Source organism: Hemiscyllium ocellatum, assembly GCF_020745735.1.
Source record: "Hemiscyllium ocellatum isolate sHemOce1 chromosome 27 unlocalized genomic scaffold, sHemOce1.pat.X.cur. SUPER_27_unloc_14, whole genome shotgun sequence".
Lineage (NCBI taxonomy): Eukaryota > Metazoa > Chordata > Chondrichthyes > Orectolobiformes > Hemiscylliidae > Hemiscyllium > Hemiscyllium ocellatum.
In genome coordinates this window covers 640,237-667,309 of record NW_026867481.1, presented here as the reverse complement: position 1 = coordinate 667,309, position 27,073 = coordinate 640,237, and positions in this window count along the sequence as shown.

Here is a 27,073-nt window from a genome sequence, read left to right as displayed (position 1 = left end):
TTAAAAACATTTCTAAATGCAAAAACACACGAGCCTTGGACGTCCTAGTTTTGGCCGCAGTCCCAAGTTTGTCATTTAGTGAAAAACGTACAGAAAGGTTTGATACGACAGTATTCTGAATTGTTTAGCCCATTCTAAAATTGCAAAAGCAAAGAACAACTCTCTCTGAAAGGTTAGGTGCATTCCCTGAGCAAATGTTCAGAAGTAATAAAGAGGCATTATGGAAAAAGATAACGTCATTGACAGCGTAAACACGAAGCAACAAAAAGACCATTCGCCCAGGGGGGGCAGAATAGATTCATAAAAAGCGAGAAGATAAATTAATTAAACTTAAGTGTAGATGGAGCTAATTCGAGCAAGTTATTTCATCCAAAGATCAAGGGAAACTGACAAAGACAGGTTACAAACTATAGTGTGAAGAAATGGCTGACCACGAGTAATTTGTGAAATCTCAGCACGTTTCATTTAATATCTTGATAATGTTATAAGTGGTAGAATTTCACTCTAATTAGTGGAATTTGAATACATATTTTTATTAAGAAAAGAAAATTAGCAATCGGAAGTGTATAAAGTGTAAACAGTAAAGAAGTACTTAAAATCACCATTTAGTTTAAAACTCGCATTCAGTATCGAAACAAATTGGATCTTAAATCACAATTGAAAGTCTGAGGCTGGAGTCAGACAAAGGTAGTTCTCAATTTGTCAGTCGTGTCATAGTAACTTCATATTAGAGTTGATTTTACAGAAGTTATAATTACTAATAAGAATAACATCCTTCCTAACCTGCTATTGTAAAACTTTTGCAGGAATCGTAAGAGTTCTTACTGAAAATTTATGTTATTCGTAAATATTGTGATACAGCTGGCAAATGTCTAAAGAGGAAGAAAACGTTCAGAAGATTTGTAGGATCCCATAGAAAGATGGTGGAGGTTTCTGGATGTGGCTAACAATGACTTCGACTTTGCATGTAATCAAAATAATGCAAAAACTATAAAAGCCTTACATTTCTTTGGGCAACTCAGGTGTCAAAGACTTACGATCTGAACTATTTCTTTGCCAGTCTCACTTGAAAACCAGTTTAGTATTGATCTCTGGCCTCTCCCATATATGTGGTAATATAGCTCTGAATTAAAGTTGCTTGTGCTACAGAAAACATGAATTAAGATTGATCCTCGATATTACTCCCTGTAATAGCATAGATGGAAAATAACAATTTCCCTAGAAGAGAGAAATACATCAGGGCTCACGATCAAAAAAGAATCCTTGCAGTTTTATAGCACTATACAGCACAAACTGAATCCAAAACTATTGACAGCTATTGGAGCACCTTTGAAACCGATTTAAACTAAAAAAAAACACAATTAGCAATATTTCTCACTACGCAGATTTACTTTGACCCACTGAGCTTTCCAAGCATTTTCTGTTTGTGAATCAGACTGAGAGATGTCTGGCCCGTTAACGTCTCGACGGGGCTGGACATTGATTTCCAAAGTATAAACTTCAGAACGTTTTTGTTAACCATGAGATTTCCCAATTTGATCCCACGTAGAAACTCTTGTTGAAGTTGTTCTCGACGAAATGACAACTACCAGATAATTCACTGGGATCGTGTGGAGGCTGCCGACAAACCTCTCGGGGAAATGGTTAAAATTTCGAAATAAGAACCTTACTGCACACTGTAACGTTCGTGAGCGACAATTCAGATACTTCATGTGTATTAAGAACTGCACTCAGTTTTCCTACGCATTAACACACCACAATTTAAAGTTCAAAATATTTGATTCAAACTGACACAATCCAATTTGGTCGTATCACTGCTCTGTGCATGGGGCAAGAACTCAATTCTTCACCCATCGAGGCTTGGGGAATTCATATCCAACTGAAAATGGTCTGTTCTCTTCTGGAGTATTGTTTGCAGTTTTGGTCGCCATACTATAGGAAGGATGTGGAGGCACTGGAACGGGTGCAGAGTAGGTTTACCAGGATGTTGCCTGGCATAGTAGGAAGATCGTATGAGGAAAGTCTGAGGCACTTGGGGCTGTTCTCTTTGGAGAGAAGAAGGTTCAGGGAAGATTTGATAGAGGTGTACAAGATGATTAGGGCTTTAGATAGGGTTGACAGTGAGAACCTTTTTCTGCGTATGGAGTCAGCTGTTACTAGGGGACACAGGTTTAAATTAAGGGGAGGTTGGAATAGGACAGATGTTAGAGGTAGATTCTTTACTCAGCGGGTTGTGAGTTCATGGAATGCCCTGCCAGTATCAGTGGTGGACTTTCCCTCTTTATGGTCATTCAAGCGGGCATTGGATAAGTATATGGAGGTTATTGAGCTAGTATAGGTTAGGTAGGCTTCGTTCGGCTCAACATCGAGGGCCGAAGGGCCTGTACTGCGCTGTATTTTTCTATGTTCTATGTTCTATGAATTATCCTGAAATCAGTCAAGGTCCAGAGCGTGTAATCACAGAGTAAGCGTTTTCTTTTAAGGCAAAATTGTCAAGAACGATTTTTTCTCTTTCTTCAGGATCGTGTATCTGTGGTGATTTTATTGCAGTGAGCTCTAAAAGTTGATCAGTTAAATATATTCAAGGTAAAAGAAACAGAATATTATTCGGCAAGGGAATACTAGGGTTATGGGGAAAGGCAGAAAAGTTTAGTTATGGATTATGAGATCAGGCTTAATCTCATTGCATAGTGGAGTAGACACGGTGGGCGAAGTGGCTTAATCTGTTCCTGTCATTTCGGTTCATTCACTGCAGGAAACACAGTCTCTACCCTGCTTGTGGTGAAAACGTCCTTATGTAACAGTTCAGTTTTCAGTTAATTCTAATCCCAGGATGTTGATAATGCTGAATCTGACGAGAAATTGTATTTTTTGCCCATTTATTGCTCTTGACACTATTTGACTCAGTTAGGAAATCCACTTCACTGTTCAGAGTTAATGAATTTGTTGAAACTTTGCAGCTCTCCTTGCCTGATCAGGTAGGAATAGCAAGTTTCCTTTGTTACAGGCTGAGGAAACTATGTTCTTTCTTTTTGATTCATAGAATCATCGAATCCCTACAGCATGGAAACAGGCCTTTTCAACACAACAAGTTCACAAGTCTGAAGAACAACTAATTGAGATCGATTTCCCCTACAATATATTTGCCCCTGAATAATACACCTAACCTACACATCCCTGAACGCTCTGGCCAATTTAGAATAGCCAATTCTCCTATCTTACATATCTTTCGAACTGTGGGAGAAAATCAGTGCACCAGGAGGAAATTCAGGCAGACACAGGGAGAATGTGAAAACTCTACACAGACAGTCGCCCGAGGCTAGAATCAATAATGGAACCGGATCCTCCACTGTGAGGTAGCAGTGTCCATCACTGAACTATTGCTCTTGACAATTTTGTCTTAAACGCAAATGCTGGTTCTCGCCTACCATTCCATAACATGTATAGTTAGTTATGAATTCTAAAGCATTACATTGAACATGGAAAATCGAACGTAGAAAATAGAATAGGACAGCACAGTACAGGCCGTTCGGCCCTCGAGTTGTCCCGGACTTTAATCCTTATCTAAAATCAGTCTAACATATTTTCCATGAGCCGATCCCAGAGTTGCTGAAATGCCCCTAACGTATCTGCCTCCACTACCACTGCTGGCAATGCATTCCACGCACCCAACACTATCTGTCTAAAGAACCTACATCTGACACGTCCCCTAAAAGTTCCACCAATCACTTTAAAATTATGCCTGCTCGTTATAGCCATAACCGACTGGGGAATGGTCAACAGCCATCCACTCTATCTATTTCTCTCATCATCTTGTACACCTCATTCAAAGTCAGATCTCATGCTTCATCGCTCCAATAAGAAAAGTCTCAGTTCTTCAACGTTTCTTCGTAGGTCACATCCTCCAAATGCACCCATAATTCTGGTAAGTTTCCTCTGCACCCTCTCTAAAGCTTTTACATTATTCCTATAGTGAGGCGATCAGAACAGAACACAATGTTCAAAGTGTGTTCTCACTAGTGCTGTATTATCTGCAGCGTAACATCGTGGCTCTTAAACAGAATTCTCCCGCCAATGAAAGCCAAACACACAATATTAGTTCTCGGAAACCCTATTAACCTGTGTGGCAAATTTGAAGAATGCATGGACCTGGACCTCAACATCCCTCTTTACTTCTACACTGCCAATGATCCAACCTTTAAACTTGTATTTTTCATTCAAATTCGACCTTCCAAAGTGGATCACTTCACACTTTTCCTGGCTGAATTTCACTGCCAATTATCAGCCCGGTTCTGCATCCTGTCAATGTCGCGTTGCAAATTACAAACAGCTCTCTACATATATACCACTGCACCAAACTTCGGGAAATCTGCAAACTTACTAGGACACCCTTTCCCTTCCTTGTCCAAGTGATTGAAGGGGCGTTAATGACCTAGTGGTGTCATCTCCGGACTCTTAGCCCAGAGACCCAGATAATGTTGTTGGGATCGCATTCAAATCTAGCCACAACACATGGTGAAATTTGAATTCAACAAACATCTGGAATGAACAGGCTGAGATGGCCACAATACATTGTCGGTTGTTGGAAAAAAAAACACCACCTGGTCCATTAATGCCATTCCGGGAAGGATATTACCTGCCATCCTTACCTGGTTGACTCTTAACTGCCTGCTGGGATGGGCAATAAATGTCGGTTATCCAGTGACATCCTCAGCCCGTGAGTGAGTAAAAAAATTATAAAGATAACGTAGAGCAGAGATCCCAGAAACGGTCCCTGCAGAACACCACTGGTCACCAAAATCGAGCCTCAAAGGCTTCCATATACAACCATAATGTGTCTTCTCTGAGGCAATCAATTCTGTATCCCGATTTCCCTGTACTCCCTTACTTTCTGAATGAGCCTACCATGGGAAGCATTATCAAACGCATTGCTCAATTACTTATATATCACATCCAATGCTCTACCTTCATCAATACGCTTTGTTACATGCTAAAATAACTCAAGATTGTGTGTAGCATGACCGGCCGCACATAAGGCCATGCTGACTAACTTTACTCAAACTCTGGTTTTACATGCAATGATGGAACCTTTCTTTCAATGCCTTCCCCACCACAGACGTGTGACTGGCTGCTCTAGAGTGCTCACGATTAACCCAATTCTGTTTCTTGAAGAGAACAATATTTGCCACTCTCCAATCATCGAGAATTAATCCATTATACACTAAGGGTGCAAAGATCATCAGCAAAGGTACAGAAATCTTTTCCCTCGTTTCCAATAGAAGCATAGAGTATATCCTTTCTGGCCCGGGTGACTTATCCATCCTCATGAATTTCAAAATCTTATCACATCCTTTGTCTTAACACCAACATGTTTGCTCACATCACGCCGTCCTCAGAAACGTCAACTTTCCTTCCAGGAGTGACTCTGAGGCAAAGTACTCTTATAAAGTTCCTTCCCTACCTCCTCCAACTCCAGGCACAGTTCCCCAACCCTCTTTATCCCTGGTCGGCCCTACCCTCACACTGGTCATTATCGTGTTCCTCGCAAAAGTGTCAAAGGCCTTTGTGTTTTCCTTCATCCTATCTGCGAAAGCTTTTCCATGCCCTCTTCTAGCTCTCCTCAGTTCATTGTTCAATTCCTTCCTGACTACATTACAACCTTCTCGAGTCCTATCTGATCCTCGCCTCCTCAACAGTAAATTAGCTTTCTCCTTCTTTATGGCTAGATGTTGCACATTCTTTGTCACGCAACGTTCTTCCATCTTGTCACTCCTTCTTTGCATGCTTGGGAGAAACCTGTCAACAGTTATCAGCAATTGCGCCATAAACAATCTCTCCATTTCTGTCATGCATTTCTCTGAGAACATCTGTTCCCAATTTAGGCGACCTCGTTCCTGCTGAATAATATTCTAATCTCCCCTTCCCCAACTAAATATTTTCCCATACTTCTCGTCCCGTACATTTCCATGAGCATTGAAAGGTGAGGGAGTTACGATTACTATCGCTCAAATGTTCTCTCAGCTGGTATGATTCGTTGCCAAGCACAAATCTGATATATAACGGCATCCCCTCTGGTCAGTCTATCTATATGCTGAGGCAGGAACCTTTCTGGACATAGCTGATAAACGAAAACTGCTTGACCCTAACAATTTGAACTAACTAATCAGTATTCGAGAAGTTAAAGTCATCCAGTGCAACATGCCGTTACTTCCGCAACTTTCCAAAATCCGTCTCCTAATTTGCACCTCAGTGTGTCTGTAGCGATTGAAGGGCCTATAGAACACTCCCAATAAAGTGACTGCTCCTTTACTGTTCCTGACTTACAACTATGTTGAGGAGGCAAGGGTTAGTCTGCGACAATGGATTGCTAATTCAGTACGATGAAAGGCTCTCCCTAAACGTACATGAAATGAAAGCAATAAGAACATAGGGATTAAGCAAAGATAAATGAACTGCTCTGAACACATGAAAGCAGGAAATAATTTGGATCCTGTCTGTGACTTGATAATGGAGGACTTGTAATTTAGTTCAGTGCTTGCTATCAGCCACTCTAATCGATGTTGAAAAAAAAGGATTCGTTCGTGTATAAAATGGGCATCATATAGAACAGAATCAGCTGTTCAATCACACGAATACTTGAATCGTCTAATTCGTCAATATTACAAGTAGAAATCAGGTAACTGTTACATCATCTGTTTCTTCAGTGAAGTGTGAGTAAGGTTCACGTTCTAATTTAGTCGTTCCTCTGGAGACTCTCAGCAGAAGCAAACGAGGAAAGCTTTGGAAGTGTGACAGAGCAAAGGCACAGAGCCTCAGGTATTCTATTATTTCCAACAGACAATGCCCAGTGCAGCGATTGGTCCAGTATTTGCCATTTTGTATCCAATTCTCACTGTTATTGGTATCCCTGGTGAGTGATGATATCATCAAGTTTTGAGATTCTTCAGTAATTTTGTCTCATCCTTTTCAGAATCTGGCTCGTTTCCATTTCTGCTATTTGGTGCTGCTTAAATTTCACCTGACACAAACTATATTTCACATAACGTGATAATAAATCTTGCAAAGCATACAGTGGCAATTGTATTTGTGTTATGCGGCAAAACAATATATTATTCAAATTTGCAATACTCAACATTTAGAGAAACACCTTTCATTTGACTTGTGAAATGCATGGCATTGCCTGAACAAGAAAAATGGGCATAATTGAGCACTAGCATTTAATAAAATGCTATAAAATAAAATCTACCCTAGTTAGTATAGTTCCAATTCGTAGTGTATTGTAGTGTGATAAAGTATTGAGCACCAGCATTTAACAAAATGCTATAAAAAAAATCTACTTTAGTTAGTATTATTCCAGTTCGTAGTGTATTATAGTGTGATAAAGTATTGAGCACTAGCATTTAATAAAATGCTATAAAATAAAATCTACCCTAGTTAGCATTGTTCCAATTCGTAGTGGATTATAGTGTGATAAAGTTTGTCACCACCTTTGACAGCTGCATGTGAAAATGAATGACTACATTTATTTCATGAATTGTAACATGCAATATCTTTGATTGGAAAATGATGTTCACACCTCTGGAATAATGCAATTCTCAGCATGTTATAGCATAGTGAACGCTGGTTGGGCATTCCCTCTCTTGACGTGCTCATAGGAATTAATTAGGAAAACATGTGGAAGAGGCGAGTGAAGATGAAACAATTTGTATTTATTGTGTGCTTTCTTTTGATTTGCTGATTAGTATTATATATTTGGTATTTATTTTAGGAAAGCTACATGCGTTTTAGTCTTTAGTAGAACAGGAATATCATTGTCACAGTGAACCTACCCTGCTTACCTAGAGAGTCCTGAAGCAGTGGCACATTAGTCCCTGAATGCTACTTTTCTTTCTGTCTTCACAGAAAAAGACGGATCCCCTAATGTGCTCGAGCAGTTTCTGTTTGTATTAAAGTTCCTGTCTCTGATATTCGTCTCACAAATTGGAGTTGAGCTTCTTTCTTCAACTACTCTCCTAAACTTAGTGACGAAACTTCACAGGAGACTGAACAAAAAATTGAAAACCAAATAACACAAGGAGGTATTAAGGCAGAAATCAGAAAAATACAATCAAAGAGTTCATTTAGAAGGAACACTTTAAAGATGGAATGGAAGATATGCACAGTGAAGGGGCAATGTTTGAACATTCACTCCATCACCAGCTGAAGTTTAAACTCGTACTGTTTAATTCATTGAGATTACTTATGTGCATCCAGTTCGGAATTGAGTTCAGCTGCTCTCTCCGAAATTAGTAGAATGCTACAGGATGAGAATGGTGAGATTATAGGAATACTTGAAAATTCGAAGAATAAACTCGAAACGGCTGAGAGTTTTTCGGATAGAAGTCCAAGGTAGGTCAGTGAACATCAATTTATTCGGCTTGATATGAATAGGGGATAGGGAGGAAATTTTTCAGGTGAGTTGAGTTGGATAGTTCGCCACGGCACCTGACACGGTACACAGAACACGGATCTGAAGAGGTTAACAGTGCTGATTGGAGTAAGTCTGTTCTCAACAAATATTTACTGCAGCATTTGATCTCCTACAGTTCTCACTGATTGAGAGTAATCGGAGTATAGAGATGGCAAATTGATGGATCAGGATTGCACAAACAACTGGAAGGGACTCCGTTTTGGCTGCAGTCAGTTACAGCTCCTTGTCCTTCTGTCTGTCACGGCCAGCTTAGTCATGATCACAATCCTATCCCGAGGTCAGTGCAATCTCTCCTGATGCATTTGCTTCTACCTGGTGACAATCGCGGTGTCTGATTTCCTTGTCATCCTCACGGCCATCATCTTCTAACGCATTTTCAGCATTTATTTCCGGTACAGTGTCCTGTCTACCACCCCTGCCGGAGCGCACAGTGCAGTGTTGATCTATGTAAGCTAGGATGGCTCAGTCTGCCTGACAGCAGCCTTCACATTCGACCGTTTAGAGGCTATCTACTGGCAGAGCTTGAAGGCTAGATGCTGCACGGAGAAAACTGCATCGGTGGTCATAGGAGCAGGATGTGCCATGAGCTGTATCAAACATTTCCTGCATTATTTCTTCTGCCAACCATTATTCGATGTGGATGGAGTCCCCTGGTTCTGTGACATTAAGTCCATCTATTACACCCTGCCTGCTTAGCAGGCCTCTCACTGACTAGAACGCATCTTAACGCCCTTTCTCCCATTCTTCCTCATTTACTTTACTCAATGTTTTGACTGAACGACACATCTTCGCAGTCACCAAAGCCCGCAGGACATTCCAAGGCACCAAGGACAGTGGAGGCAAGGAAATGGCCAACTGTAGGAGATCCATTATCCTGCTTTTTGCTATCTCTCTGACTTTCCTTCTCCTGTGGGTGACGTATGTGGAAAACGTCGTCCACGTGCGGGTTATAGGTAAGGGCTTGAACAACAATCTAAATTTCAATGATCCACAATACATTTTCCAAGAGGTGAGCATTGTGCTTAATTTATTAAAGTTTCTTCATTAACGGGTTTACCTATGTACTACGCCAGAACAAGTTTCGTGAGGAAGTAAAGAAAATGTTTGTATGCCCTTTCGCTACCCTGATCTATCATTAAACCATGAAATACAATAAAATCTTTCAGTTTCTCTCCTATCCCGAGTCTCTCAGTGTGTATAATTCTCTAACACAGGAACATAGCCACAGGAGTCAGCCATTCATCATCCTGAGTATATTCCATCATGCCTTACAAGGCTCTGGTCAGACTACATTTGGGGTACATAGAACATATAACATAGAACATAGAAAAATACAGCGCAGTACAGGCACTTCGGCCCTCGATGTTTCGCCGACCGAGGCCTACCTAACCTACACTAGCCCAATAACCTCCATATGCTTATCCAATGCCCGCTTAAATGACCATAAAGAGGGAGAGTCCACCACGGCTACTGGCAGGGCATTCCATGAACTCAAAACCCGCTGAGTAAACAATCTACCCCTAACATCTGTCCTATACCTACAACCTCTTAATTTATAGCTGTGTCCCCTAGTAACAGCTGACTCCATTAGCGGAGAAAGGTTCTCACTGTCAACCCTATCTAATCATCTTGTACACCTCTATCAAATCTCCCCTAAACCTTCTTTCTCCAATGGGTAGTGCGCGGATTTTTCAGCCCTCTATCTCAGAAATTATATATTGAAACTGGCGTATGCTCAGGGAAGATTTCCGAGAATGGTGCCAGGAATGCACGCCTTAACATATGAGGAAATTTGAGGATTCTGCTTTCGTATTGGATGCAGGTTAGAAGAATGAATTCGGATCTAACGTAAACATAGACAATACTGAATGCCCTGGACACAGCGGATATTGGAAATATGCTTCCATTGATGACAGAGACCCGAGGGCATGGACTTACAGTAAAGGGAAGACCTTTTTGAACGGAGAGAGAAGAACATCCCAGAGAGCCGAGAATTTGTTTTCTCGCAGAAGGCTGTGGATGCCGGTCATTGAGTATATTTAAGATGGAGATACATGACCTCTTGAATATCAAAGGAATTAAGGGTTACAGGTAGTCAGTGGGAGAAAGGGTTTGAGAAACTTAAGTACCATAATTGAATTTCAGAACAGATTCAGTTGGCTGAATAGTCTCATTTATGTTCCTATGTCTTATGGTCTTATGGATATCATGTCTGGTGTGTGGACCGATTCAAGTTACCAGCCTTTGTATCGTATCCTTTAAAATATTCACTGAAAAACAATTTATCTAACTCAAATTTAGCACTAACAACTGACCTGGGATCAACAAACATTTGCGAAGTATGTTTCAAAGCTTAATTACCTGTTGTGCATCTAAAAGATACCTGATATCTCTCCTGAAGTGTTTGACTCTCATTCCAAGTCCATAATTCCTATTGATAGGAACACCAACCAGTTGGTGACCAACCTAAGGTCAACATCCATCAAACATAGTTTCATTGGTGTGCTTTGCGATTCGTAAGTTGCACACAATGTGCAGCACGCTTTTCAATTAATGATTTCACGAAGTCCACAAATTCAGTGGCACATAAGTATTTTCAGAACTGATTGCAGGAGATGGATTCTGCTTTTAGTTTAATCCAGGTTTGACAGCCTGACAATATTAGGTTTCATGAGGTTTCTCAAGGTCGGCTACTGCACAAAATACCGAGGCATGTGAGTAGGGGTGATTTAGCATTTTGGATCAGAAATTGGCTAGCTGAAAGAGGACATTGGTTGTTGATTGATGGGAAATATTCATCCTGGAGTCCAGTTACGATTGGGGTCCAATGTTGTCATTTAGATAAATGATTTAGATAAAGACATATAAGGATGGGTTAGTAAATTTGCGGATGACACTAATATCGGTGGAGTTGTAGATAGTGACGAAGAATATTGTAGGTTACAAAGAAGTGTGAGGCGTATCACTTTAGAAGCAGTAACAGGAATACATGAAATGGGCTAATGATAAGATTCTTTGTGGTGTAGCTGATAAGAAAGACTTGGTGTTCAGGTACCTAGATCCTTGAAAGTTTCCACCCAAGTTCATTGGGTTGTTCAGAAGGAATATGTTGTGTTGGCTGTTTTTTGGTACAGGAATTGAGTTTCAGAACCATGATATCATGTTGCAGCTGCACAAAACTCTATTGCAGCCACATTTGGAGTATTCCTTATAGTTCTGGTCACCGCATGATAGGAAGGATGTGAAAACTCTGGAAAGGGATCAGACAGGATTGACGAGGAAATTGCCTGTTATGGATGGAAGGACTTGGGAGGAAGCTGAGGGACTTGAGACTGTTTTCGTTCGAATGAAGAAGGTTGAGAAGCGACTTAATCGAGGCTTATAAGATAATCACAGGAATATCTAATTCGTCAGTGAGTTCCAATTTCCTCGGTTGGCGTTAGGGTGTTGGTAGATATTGATCAGATTTCAGAGATAATTTCTTTACTCAGAGAGTATTCGGGACCGGGAACATACTGCCTGCAACAATATTAGACTCATCAAATTTGAGGGCATTTAAATGGTCATTGGAAAGGCATATATACGAGAATGGAATAATGTAGGTTGGAAAGGCTTCAGATTGGTTCAATAGGTTGGTGCACCATCGAGGACAGGAAGGCCTGTACTGCACTGTAATTTTTTATGATCTATGTCAGTTTATTTTTGTTGATTTCAGCAAGCCCATTCGAGTCAGGTAGACAATATTGTGGAAATGATCCTGATTCAGGGCTCCTTGACCTTTTATCTAAATGCATCTCTGGTTTTTCTCCTTCATTCAAGAACTCCCAACAAGACCTCCATTACAAAAAAAGTGTGCACCTCTTTAAATGTTAATCCTCTGCGTGTATTTATGTCTGTGTTTTTGTCTACAGTTCCAAGTACAATAGACAACATTTTATCAGATGGGGGTGGGGGCGGCAGAGGTGCGTGCAGTTGAATGGATTTTGATGTATTTTAAATGGTGCAATCCACTCTCTTCTGGCGGTTCTACATCACTACCCAAACCAAGGGTGAAAACCATCAGGGATTACATCACAGGAATCATAGCAGTGTACATCACCATTCAACTAGCATCAACAACATTCCACACAGGTAACTTTGAGAAATACAGAGGTGGTCAGTATGATTGAGCTGTTTCCAAAATGCGAACGTACCTGGATATGAGAGATCAGAAGGTCCTACCAGACCAAAATTGTCACCACAGCGAGCACTGGAGACAAGGACATTGAATACCCAGCTGTATTTTCCCTTCCATACATGACAGTAGAGTATTGTTTTTCGTGTCTGTGTCAGTTTTCATGTGTGCACAAGGATGTTCTGGTAGTGCATTGTTGTTAAAGAATCAAGTATCTATTCATTTTTAACGATTTCTGATTCGTGTGAAATGTAGAATCCTGGTCTGTGCATTTTATTAGCCTGATTCTGGAGGGCTCTGATAAAATAGTTCACTTTAGGGATGACTCCAGTAATTTCCCCAGTTTCACAAAATCTCCGTCTATCTCTGAATTAGCATCTTTATCTCTGGCACTGAAGTTAGATTTATACATGTCCATCCCTCAGGTACTGTGAGGTCAGTCAGAATCAGCAGGTGTCTAGACTCGATAAGAGACCACTGCCTTTTGAAGAAGGGAGATCCAAAGTTATGCAACATTCTGAGAGAATTGTTTCCCCCCATTTCTCTCTTAAATCATGTCTCCACATTTGCAGCTATTGCCCTTAGGCTTAGGTTCGCTTGCCCGCCAAAACACAAAATATAGCCCTGAAGAAAATTCCAAAGGGAAGTCCTGGAATACAGGTTCCTTCGTCAATCACCTGTCGCTTGTGCAGCTCCTCAATTCGCCACAAGGTGGTGCCATCATGCCATTTTAATTGGAAGTTAGCAACAGGTACAGACAATTCCAAATGAATTCATTCGAGCTCCACACCAAACTCCTAAAGTGCGCAGAAATGGCCACACAGTGATAGACACACATATAAACACAACCATACACAAGCATGCACACACAGACAGAAACACACAGAAAGACATACCTCAACAGCATATCTAATACACATAGACACACACAGACAGAAATAAAAAGATGCACACATAGAAATACACAGATACAAAACACACATGGTACATGCGCACAGAAGCACATATGTTTGGCTTAGCAACTATAAACGTTGGCAATTAGGAAAACAAATGTAACGTTAGCATTTATTTCTAGAAATTGCAATGCAAAAGGAATACGGCATTCCTTCCATTATATAAGGCTGTGGTCAGACCGAATTCTGAATATTGCTAATATTTTAGTGCCCCGCCTCTATGAAAGGATGTGTTGTCTTTGGATGGGATACAGAGGAGGATTACAAGAATGATTCAGGTGATGAAGAGCTTGTCATATGAGGAACAGGTTAGGACCCTGAATCTCCACTCAATGGATTTAAGAACAATAAGAGGGCTCTTATGGAAATTTACAGAATACTGAGAGTCCTGAATGGAGAGACTGGGATGCGAGGGCAAAGTCTGAGAGAGAAAGATGACCCTTAAGAACTGTACTCAAGAGGAATTTGTTCAGGAAAAGGGTGGTGAATCTGTTTAAGCAAATCCTACAAGATGATGCGGAGTCCAAGTCTTTGGGTTTATTTAAGATAGAGATAGATAAGTTATTTATTGCTAGGGATATCAAGGGTTACAGGGAGCAGGCAGGAGTTTGGGTTTGAGCGTAATATCAGCTATATCAAATGGTGAAACAGACTGGAAGGGCCGCATGGTTTACGTTTGCTCCTATATATGCTTTACTCGACTTTCTTTCAGTTTCCAAACTATTTGTACACCCATCTGTACTCCAAAAATGTCAGGGTTCAACTTTGTTATAATCAACAGTAAAAATAATGCATTAATGCTATTTGAAGAATATTTCACAAGGTTTGTATCTCTGTGTTTGTATAATTGTGTATGTGTGAGAGGGAGACAGAGAGAGAGAGAGAGAAATAAAGAGAGAAATATGCAGAGAGAATGTGAGTGATCTTACACAGACCCCTGTGGAAGAATTTACTGCAATGTGCAGTCAGTTTTGTTCTTCATGTTGTACATAATAGAAATAAATATTCACATCGAATCAGTCAGATGAAGCATACCATTTTAACGTGTAAATCGATATTTCAGAATAGTACGGTGCCCTTCTCTTATTAAACGGAGTGCAGTCACACGATGGAATAAAACTACAGTTTCAACCGGGAGAAAGATATCCTGAAATAATTCTATACTGGAAGTGCCGTTGAAATGCAGAGTACAACCACATCACATTGTTACATTAGGAAGGACACTATGCCTGTTTTCATTAAGCAATATCTCGTGAACTGGAGTCAGTGGTGAGAATTTGCACCTGGTAATTACTTGCACATGCTATTACAGTGTACTGTGAACCTATGATAAAGAAAGAAATTGAAAGGTGGTGGTACAATGATCTGACAGACAGTGAGAACAGTTGTCAGTGTAAAAAGCTGTTACAGAAACAAGCAGCAAGAATAACTTCTACAGTAAGTTCAACAAGAAGGCAACTCCGAATAATACGTGAAGATCGAGTTATTCAACTAAATTCCTCTTATAAATAAAATTATTATTTAGAGTTTCACAGCTTTTGACAGAAGTTCAATGAACAACTGCTTTCATCGACCTTTATTTGTATTGGATTATGTTTCAAATATGTGGAATCCTCTTGCTTTTTACCACTCTGTTCTCCGCAGAGTTGACTGGAGAAGATGGAGTAAAACAACTTCCTTTGCGGATTGTGGGAAGTAAAATTAGAATTGTGTCCATGACCTGTTCCATTCCTATCACATTTACGAAAATATATTGGCAAAGACAGCTCCCGAATCAAACAATTCAGCATCTGATGACGGTCACAGGAAATGACGATCAAGGCAACATTACCACCACTTCAATCACAGGAGACTACAAAATCCGCACCAGGACTGTGAGAATTGCAAGAGTTGTGATACTGCTACCTCCCTCTCCACCAAGTGGACATACTTCACAAACAGATAGTGAATCGTCAAAAATGCTGCGTAGAATGGGAGCTGCACTATGCTGATTTTGAAGTATCACTGCTACTAATTCAGGACTCCTAAAATCCGAGTGTGTGAGGCATGAGGGCAAGAAACAATAGAAAATATGGATCAACAAAAGTTAAAAATGGTCATAAGTGAAGACATTTAGATGTGCTGCTGGAGATGAAGTAATAATATATTTGCAAGCCTGCAATATCGAAGAAGTAAGTATAGTAATAATACTTGCAGGAGGACATAATAGTGAAAAAAAGTATTGAAGGATAAATGCAAGAAAGTGCAAACTACTGAATGTGATGCACAGAGGTTAATGATCAAGTTAACTCTCAAATGGATTAAAATTGAGGAAATATGTTGGTATTTTCTTCAACGTCATTCATTTTTCTGTAATAGTTATGTAACATAATCGTCATAATCAATATTTCTGAAAACTTCACCTTTGATATTTTCTCATAAATGAATTGTTCAGAAATGAACAAAAACGTCCAGAGCGACACTGAATGCAAAAGTACGTCAGTTAAACGGAAAGTTGAAGGCTAGATCTGCAATGGTTCCTCGAATTCGCGCTGATATCTGATACCTTTCATTTGAATGCACAGCTTTAAAATTATAATTGCTTTTTTGAAAGAGAGTAATACTCTCAATTTAGTGAATAAAAACAAATTATTTATTTCGTGCCTTTCATGATACCCAAAATGTTTCATCGATATTACAGGAGGCTGCAGAATTTTGGGGGCACAAATTGGTGGGGTGAGTACAATTGGGTGGGCTGCAGATTAATGCAGAGTGGGAAAAGTGAAATGGCACGAAAAGGGAAGAGAATAAAAAAGGGCTGAGGGTAAAATAAAACAAAACAGCGGGGTGAAATGGTGGAGAGATTAAAAACTAGAGGGAAAAGGTGAACAGATGGAATAAGGCAAAAAGGTAAAACAGGCATAATGGGAAACAGATCGCCAACTGAAGAGCAGGCGGTAACAGGGCAAAGGGGAAAATACTGAAGACAAAAGGCAGAGAGAAAAGTGGCAGGAGAAGAAAGGCAGAAGACAAAAAGGACAAGGAGACCAAAAAGAAATAAAGTACAAGAAAAAGACCGGGAGGAAGATACATTAAAACGAGCAAGAAAAGGGACAGACAACGAAAAGAGAAGAAAAAAAACAGACAGGGTCAAAGAGACAGTGACAAGGACACACACACACACACACACACACACACGTACACACACACACACACACTCAGAGAGACAGGGACGAAAATAGAGAGAAACAGACGGGGCCGTGAGGTAGAAAGAGACAGGTTCCAAAGAATGGGCTGCCAGTGAATCACACAAAGAAAGAAAAACAGTAAGGGAAGGAAACAAAAGGAAGGGCTGTCAGAGAGAGAGAGAGATGGAAATAGTGTAAGAGAGAAAGAAGAATCAAGAGAGAGGGAAATAGGGAGACAGATAACGTTAGAGGTTATTCAGAGACAAATGGTGTTAAGGAAATATATAAAGAGGTCAAAGAAGAGTACTAGCTGTTTTGGTGGCTCTCATGATCTCAATGGCCCATGCGAGACAGTCGTGGTTCGTGGGGTTTCTTTCATCCTCTCTTGCTTAGAACAGGGTGAACGTAAAGTCTGGGACAATCTTAGCTTGTGCAACTCTCCCCACCAAACCCCAAACACCCATGTCCCTTACCATTTAAATGTAAAAGATGTGAAACCTAACAGTATCCAAAACAGTCCATCCAGATGACACAGGGGTTCACATGTCTCTCTTCCAATCTAGTTAACTGCATCAGGTGGTACCAGTGTGGTCTTATCTATAATGGGGAAACCAATCATAAAGTTATAGGTAATAGTTCAACGAGCATTGCAGCTAGGTCCTCAGGCACTGGCTGAACCTTCCAGTCACCACCCATTACAAGTCCCCCAACCAGTCTCTGTCTGACATGACATGACCTTCCTTGACCTCCTCCACAACCAAAACAAACGACAGAACAAATTAGAGGAACAACACGTCATCTTCCGCCATGCAGTTTAGAGTCCAGAAGACTCAAATTGACTTATCCAATTGTAAATACCTTGCCTCTCGTCCACCCGTCTCCCTTCCCAGCCCCTCCCTAACACTTCCACTGCTGCCTGACAACAACCAAATTCATTTCTCCCATTTACCATTTACCTGTCTTCACCTTTCTCCACTTCACTCGAAATGGGAGACAGCACAAAATAAGAGGAACCAGAAGAAAACCATATAGAGGATAGACTCCTCAAGTAATAGTGATTGGTCCGCAGATGACGTAAAATCGTTGATACCAGTCAGTTGCCAAGCGAAGAAACTCCTCTTAATCTCTGAGGAAGCGAAAACTGTCTCTAATCTGGGTTGAGTCACTGGTGAAATGCCTGAAGCGTAAAAATAGAAGTGTGATGTATACAACCAAACCAATACGATATACACGCTGGCTTCGTTACCAACAGTAATTGTTGTGCAATCCAGTGAGTCAGAACAAAAAACTCCATTTTGCGTTTCACTGATCATATTTATTCGTATACTGTTGATGCATTCTACCTATTTCATACAGGAACGAATGGGAAAGATTGAAGTCTGCAACATATTCATTCACTAAGGAAATACTGTAACATTAAATTCCACTTGCACGGCAAAATATAGTGTACCCACTATCTTCAGGCACGTTCAATATGCCAGATAAGGTACGAAATATTTACTGAGGAGATTCGTAAAAGAACATGTTGATGAGTGTTCAGACTTCTGAGATCGGTTTTCCACTAACGTGGATGAAGAAAGGAAAATGATTCCTGTCGTGGAAGTTAAATTGACTCGACTCAACTATTAGCAAGAGAAAAAAAAACTTCAGTATTTTTAACCTCTGCATGCAGAGGGACCAAAGCACTTTGAAAAATTGCTTTGTGAAAGAGCACTTGAGCATAATTCAGAAACTCTTCTTATAACATTCTTATTACGGTCTCAAGGACAAAGACTGGGAAAATTCAACTTGTTATTTTGTCATTCCTTTGTTGTGGACATGCTGTTCTTATATTTTCCTTAGCTCAAATCTGAAATTGACTGCTCACAAGGCCAGTTTGAATGTTTACAAACTTCTGCACAGACAAGCTGTCCCTCGACTGCAGACTTCAGCATTTGAAACGGTCCCAGCCACCACTTCGCTTTCCAGTTTTTCCTCCTGAAGTCTTTCACTACCATACAGTCTCCATTTTCTAGATCGTGCAGCTTCCCTTTTGCTGGTTGGGGTAGTGCTGCTTTCATTTGATTCTTCATTTCAGACAAAAGTGTAACGAGTTCATACAGTAACACAACGTTCATTCCTCAAAGTGACTTGTTATCTGTCTTAACTTATGTCTTGGGTCAATTCCTGTATTGGGCGGTCTATCAAACAAAATCTCAAATGGACTAAGATTAGCTCTTCCTTTCCTCCTGGATCTTATATACATAAGCACAATCGGAAGTTTCTTTTTCTATGTCACCTATGGTTCCTCACAATATTGTGTCAATTTATTTTTTAAAGTAGCATTTTCTCTTTCCACTGCCCCACCGCTCGCTGGCTGGTAGGCACAGTGTTGTCTCATGATTAGTCACAAATAATGGCTTATCTGCTGTAAGGCATTATTGACAGTTGGTGTCCCATTGTCACTACAAAACATTTCAGGGATGCCCTTGTATCTCCAAAACAGGTAACTGGTGTACTTTCCACATATAACATCGAGGTAGGCATTGACTTATATGCATCATCATTGCACTGAATATATGGTCCATGCTCTGCAATCTAAGCGCTCAATATGGGGTTGGGACTTTTTTCAGTGCCCGTAAGGTTAGTAGAAGAGATTAGCACAAGCGAGTCTTCATTGCCAAGGGAAAGAGGGTTACCTGTACCTTGTGGGCTGCCCACCTCCACCTCAGCCTTCCCCTGTCTCTCATTCTGCTGCCCAGCCTCCTGGGCCGATTGGGACTGATTTTGCGGGCACTGCCTCGCCCAGTGGTCCACTGCTCTGCAAACATAGTTGCCACGAGATCTACCGCTGCCAATGCCTCCTCTGTTCTCTTTATTCTGCAGCACCTCCATCCAACGTCTGGGCTACCATCTGCATCATAGTAAGCTGAGCTTTATGTGCTTCTTCCATCTTCAATTTCCGCTCATCCTTCAGCATGTATCGCATATTGTTCTATCAAATTTAGCTTTCCCGTGACCCAAGTAATACATGTGTCTTTTATCTTTTTCGCTATTTCATCCTTCATTCCATTGATGAAGCTGTTCATCAGATGTGCCTCATACAGCGTGATTTATGCCACCGTTATGTCTTCAGGTGGTCTCAGTCCACTATGGGCATTATGGACTTCAGTGAGGCGCATAAGAAACGAGAAGATGTTTCATCTTCTCGTTGTCAACACATTGCTATTTTGGTCGTGTCCATTCGCACTGGGAATGATTCCCTACAGCCGGTGGCCAGTGCTGGAACAAAAGCATTAAAATCGTTGTTCTTTTCTACTTGTGGGTTGGCTGCTCTGGCATGGACGTTTGCGGCTGGCCATTTATTACTTCTCTTGGGCTTCTTGCTTTAATCTGTTGCGGGTACGAGATGCTACCGGTGATTCAGCAGACCCTGAGGTGTCAGCTGCCGACTGGGAACCTTCGCCAGGCGAACCTTGGAGGAGGGCTGTAAGTCTCAGAGGGCAGTCATAAAGGTCAGGTTCTGAAACAGACATCAGACACTGTACAGCTTCAATTGGTTGTTTTCCACGCGTCTGCATGTGTGCTGATGTTTGTACACGTAATTGATCTATCTTTTACTTGATCCTTTGTCTGATATCAGCCTCAGCCTTCCACACGTTACAAGCACTCCAAATCACAACTTCTATTTTTCCCTTCCATTTCACCTTCTCTCTCTCCTCCAACTTCGACCTCAAAATGTCTAACTGTCTTTTACTAAAACTTCCACCCTCCAGAAACCACCTTCCTTAATTCACAATTCTAACTGCTTTAAAGACGCTGGACCGAAATTATTTAGCCTCTACTGTAGTTTTGGTTGGCCATTACATGTCCTCTGTGGACCCTCTTTTTATTTGCTCTTGCCAGAGCCCATTTTCCGCGTCACTCGAAAAGTTTTCAGGTCTCTCTCTCTCTCTCTCTCTCTCTGTACCGTTATCATTTCCCTTTTGCTTACTTTTGACCTCTAAAGGTCTCCTCTTGCATTGGGCGCGTCCACCTCAAAGTCTTGGTTTTTGTAAACCAAGAAACCAAGTACCCCGTACGTCTTTGCGAGTCCAACTCAGGCAGTGTTTGTTCCAAGTCAAAAACCACCCATAAACTCACTGTATCTTAACATTCTAGAGCGGGCAATCCCCTTCCGTTGCGGTTTTGCTCAAATACCATGGCGAGAGTTCACTGAAACCTTTTCTTGCTTTATTTATTCACTTTGAATGCGTCTCTGTGATGGATTACTTAGGCCGCGACTCTTACCCTGACCATATTCGATTCGAACTCAGGCGCTGGGGCGATCCATAGATTCCCAGTCCTCTCACGTAAAGGGACCATTTTAGCGCTCGAGATGAAGTGAAAGACCTTCAAGCTGCTGGCACCTACACCTCCTGGGAATCTTCAGAATCCCACCCAGTCGCAGCGTCCAGTGACGAGCCCCCAAGTTTACTGTCGTGGAAATTAAATTGACTCGACTCAACAGTTCGCAAGAGCAATAAAAAGGACTTTAATAATTTTAACCTCTGCATGTAGAGGGACTAATACACATGGCAAAAATGTCTCATGCAAGGGCACTTGAGCATAATTCAGAAATTCTTCTTATCATATTTTATCACGGTCTCAAGGACAAAGACTGGAAAAAACTCAAATTGTTATTTTTTCATTCCTTTGTCGTGGACATACTGTTCTTATGTTTCCCTTAGCTCAAATCTGAAATTGACTGGTCACAAGGCCAGTTTCAATGTTTACAAAGTTCCACAGAGACAAGCTGTCTCTGGACTGCAGCATTCAGCAAAGTTGCAAAGTGCCAGAAAAGTTTTGAATTTCGGAAAACATTTCAGATTTCGTAGTAAATGTTAAATTTGGTAATTTTCCATTACAATTCCTTTGAGATTGGATCGTGCTCTTATCTCTGACAATCAATTCTCGTACAAGCAGGTCCACACTGATACAAAGGTGCAATCAGGCGTAACTAAAACAAGCAAAACACTCTCGCCCCTTTCTTTGAATTAGACATTTGATCTGTATTGTGCATTGGTAATACATTCGGTATCAAAGAGACTCGGAGTAGGCCACGCATCTGTTTGAGTCCGTTGTGCCATATTATCATGGATTATCCTCTATATCAATTTCGCTATTTTCGCTATTTTCATTCCCATCCTTTTGATGTGTTTTTAGAAATATCTACCTTGACATAGCAAAGACTAGATTTCGAGCAGAAGCTTATTCTGAGGTTCAGAATATGCGCCATTTTACATAAAATATTCCCAGCTGCGGGCATTTTTCATGATCAATGGCCAGATATTTTCAGGGAAGACCCTAGCACAGATAACATAACATCATTCAGTATTACCCCTCATCAAAACTAATCAGAAGTTAAACCTGTCAGAGTGTTAGAAATGAATTGAAAATTTTGTGCACCAAGCGAATACTTGCTCTGTTCATCAGTTTACTTTACACTCACAGGGAGTACTGCAAACAAACGGATTCGTGAATAATGCAGAAAATTTTATGTGAGGCAGATCAGCAATGAGGACCATGCTTGAAGAGCCAAGTGGCTTCCTTCAGCTCAGATACTGCGTTCTTGCAGAAAGATCTGTGACGTAGGAGACTGCATTGAAAAACAGATTGGGTGTCACCTGGTGATCACCAGGAATAAACCAATTAGCACTGAGGCAGGATATAACTCAACATCAAATATAAGTTGAAAGGACTCGGCTTCAGCTTCGTCTGTGAAACCTCGACCTTAACCTAAACGTTTGAGTTTCAATTCCTTCTGTTCAAACCCACCAACTACTCTGCAAACATGTCTGCAGTTACATTTTATATATTGACTATAGCGGCAGTTCTCTGCACTGGTAAGTTCACCAAGTTGCAAAAAATGTTGACTTCTCCTTGATATATACACGGTGACCTCCCATGTAACAGTGTTTTCATTGTACTTGCAATATGTTCTGTTATCTCTGTGACACATTGGAATAAAAATATAATTCAAAACTGAACTCACTTTTATTTTGAAATTTCTGCAGGTGTTAATTCTGCAGATTCGGTCTCGCAGGAGCCAACTACAACAAAACAGTTTGAACGAGAATCGGTAACCATTAACTTCAGTTATTCAATCAAAGCAGCTAATTCATATTCCATACAGCTGTACCGTCAAGGCACGGGTGAATCTGCAACATTCTTGATCTACATCCTTCAATCCGGCTATGTTTTCAGAACCAAAGGTGTGGGGACTCGGTTTTCCGTATCGTTGGATATTTCAAAACGTGAGGGGAATTTCACCATCGACGAGCTACGTCTGTCTGACAGCGCAGTGTATTACTGCGTGCTCAGAGACACTGTGACAGAAACCAGAGGAAGTCTCGTACAAAAACACTCCTGTAATAGGGCAAGGTGAGTGGAATCGGGTAGATGGTAATTGTGTGCAAACTACTGAGAAGACTAGGAATTCCAAAATTATCTTTTAAAAAGCATTGATTTGAAATGTATGCAAATATTTAACAATCAGAGAGTGACAGGTGCAGCATGGGGGAAGCTTCTTCTGCTCCATTTATATCAAATACATTCTGTACATGATGCACATTTGTTATTAAATGATTTTTAATAATTTACGAACAAAAACCTTTGTAACAAAACAACTTCCTGAAATATCGAAACTGACACTGTTTTCCAGTCGTGAATGAATATGTAACTGCAACACGATTGCACTGCAGTATGGGTTAACAAAATCTCAAAATAAATGCTTTTTATTCACGTCCTGCTGAGTTCTCATTTCCAAAAGCACTTCTCATGTTTTAAAGCACGAATGCTTTTTTTTCAGTTTGACTTTTACATTCAGTCAATATTAAGAAAACAAGACAAAATGTGTTTTTCCTCTCGGATTATTACCATTTGTGGATGCTGCTCCTTTCTCAAGGTTAGGTTGTCATTTTTTTATTATTACAGGGTTCAAAAAACATTTCGATTCCGGTTTGTTTGTTTTGTATGGGATCTAGGGCCAATTTGGTTATATCTAACAAATACTGACTGAGATAAAAGACTTTCAAGTTTTTTGTTAAAACAAGTATTTGTACAATGAAAGGATATAGCCAGTTCTCTCACCTCTGCTTTACTGGTTTCAGCAGTCTGGCTGTTCAGAGCTGCTGGTCAGTTTAAACCGGGGAATCCAAAGGAACAGCAACAATACATCAAAGTTTCATGATAAATATCTGTGCGTTCTCCCTCTCTTGTAAGAATCTATGTCTTATTTTACTGTTTTCCCAAGAGGGTGTTTGTGGCGACTGCATTTGTAACAGGATGATTAAGTTGGCATTGTCTGCTGAGATTTCGGAGAGTTTAAATCATTCGGTTCTCTTTTGTTTGTGTTTCATAAATAAATTCTGTTCTGTTTAAAACCCGAGGGATTTTGATCACCTGCGTCACTCCTGGAATATCCATTTGTACATCTGCTCAAAATAACTAGAAAAGTTAGAATATGGGCTCCCTTGAAATCCCGGGAGGGATTTGGCCGGGGCCATTACACATGAACATCACGGTTCATTAAATTCTTATAATATCCCGAATATAACCCCCCCCCCCCACCCCCTATTTACTTTGTTGTATTGTGGCTTCTTAGTTTTTAAAGTGTTAATGTTTAATGTAAGGAAGTGATCAATCAGGCTAATGTAACTTTTAGGGATTTCTTGGGTTGCCCTCTGTACTGTACTCCCGGAATTCAAATCGAAAATTATTTGATCTATTTATTTTCAACACAGTGTATATGGTCCGGATTAGTGACATATCAGTTGCAGATTTTATTTACTCAATGAACAGAAGTGGTTAATTCCCACAGAGTCCCAAATAACCAACAACAAATTCGGCATTCACACGGCCAGTACAAATACTTGAATCGGGATTTGTTGTGCAGCATGTTAAATGCTGTTTATGTGATTGTCCTCCGGAAGTTTTCCTTCATATCAATGTTCTGAAGTGCCAGTATCTGACACGTTCTTATGAACAGCTCTCAACAGGCAGCAGCTGTGACCCAGAAACCTGCAGCAGTTATTACACGTGGCTCTTGCTCAGACGCTTCACTGTAAGACGCATTGCTCATTAATTGACGGTAGTGTCCGGTGCCAAAAGCTCAGAGAGAGTTAATTAGCACGACTAGTACAACTGTTGGACAGCATCAGAAAACCAGATCTGAGCGAAATCCACCTTCACTTCAGCACGAATGGACAGTGAACTCCGGCAGTCTGGCTGGGTTCTGAAGGTACCAGAGTAAGTAATAACCATAGCCAGTGTGGTTGCAGCTTAAAGTGGCATTTTCTCCCTCTGTCTGTGCGAGTGAGGACACCCGCTGTATCACAGAAACTCCATGGTTGAAATCTGACACACCAGGTTAGAGGAATGGAAATCACTAATTGAATGAACCTGTGGAAGCCATTTTCTTTACTATGGCTTCCCACCAGGTGAATGAACCATTTTGCTTAAGTGCCGCTCACTCCAGCAGAACAATTTACTCGGTATTTTAGCTGTAGCTTCATGTTCTTGCAATGTTCTTGTAATTGTAATTGTTCTATGTGGCTGATGGTGGCCTTCACTGTTGAACGTTATGTGGATATTTGCTGCCAGAAACTGAAGACCGGATACTGCACGGTGAAAACTGCACTGCTAGCCAAATGAATAGTTAGTCAACTGAGCAGCATCAAGGAAGTTCATTTCTAACACAATTCCAGACTCTTAAACATCCTGAATAGCATGCCTGATTCTCTGGTATCGGGTCTAGTTTTTACACGTCACGTGCCTGGCAGGGCGACCACAACTGGACCACATTTCTACACCATTTCTGTCATTCCTTCTCATTCTGTCCTCCAATGATGTGATCGTCAAACATATAATTGCAGTCAGCCAAGCCCGAAGGAGATGTTTCTGAAATGATAACCACAAAGACCCGGAGCTGTGCAACCACAAGTTATCAATTTTTCTGTACTTCGTTATCTCTCTAAGCTTCCTCACTCCGTAGATCAGTTTTGCTGGAAATAATCGGTACGTACATATTCCAGATGAACTCAACATAAATGGTCTGGATTTCAATGACCGCAGTAAATCCTTTCAGAGAAGATGAATATCTTCCCAGTACACAGCTCCTGCAATAGTGTCTAATTGATAATCAAGAAAAGGTTCAGAGCGGAGTCGAGAAAACTGATATTCAGTTCTAATGTCACCGTCAATTCTTCCATGAAACTATGAGAAATAAATAGCATTTTCAAATAACTTCATTGTTCTCTCCTTCTTTATGCTGTTTGTTCTCGATCCGGGTGGCTCACCTGAAATTTATTTTGTTCACGTGAATTATAATGTGGAAGTTTCAAATCTCACTTTAAAGATATAAAATCAATAATTCAACCACTTACAAAACAATACAATGCCGATAGCCAATGCAGCACGGACATGACGTTGTTGGAAATATAATCTCTTCAAACGAGACTGAGGTCCATATTGACTTTCGGATCACTTCGAGGGAATGTCTTAAATGTGCAACGTAAGGAGGTTTGCAAGATGTGGACCGATATTATTTCACAATTGTCACTGCAGAAGTCGGTTGACTACTCTTTGAACGAAATAGAATGTGGATGAAAAAGAGAAGTCCTTTGCTCTTAAAGAAATCAATATTCGCATCAAATCTGCTGCCTTACTGAAGGCTGGAGTAGTGTAGTAAATATTTTCTGAAGGTCATTTATAATCGTATTAAATGAAAATTCTGTGATCGTGTTTTGTAATGATAACTATATTACTTACCAGTTTCACAGCAAACTATTCATCCAGTTATTGTTTCACGAGATCACAAGAAACATGTGGGTAGTTAGAAAAAGTGTAAACACAGTACAGCGACTCATTGCCTAAGTGGTGAGTGATACGGTTGCACGGGTTTGATTATACCATCGAGCTACTGCCTGTGTGGAATATTCACGTTCTCCCCGTATCTGTGTGGGTTTCGTCCAGGTGCACCGGTTTACTCCCACAGTCCAAAGATGTTCAGTTGAGATGAATGAGACCATAGTGGTCAGTGGTGTGCAGATTCGGTGCACTAGTCAGGGGAAATACAGAGTAGGGGAATGTGCCTGGGTGAGTTACTCTTCGCAGTGTCGCTATGGATTTGTTGGGCCTACTACCATCTTTTCACACTACACGGGATCTATGAAATCCCTGACTAAAACTGACACTTTCAGGTGTGACTGAAGTGCCAGGAAATGAAATGACTGCAGAACATGGAAATGTTACTCCTTTATGTACTCAATGAGGCATGTTTATATACTTA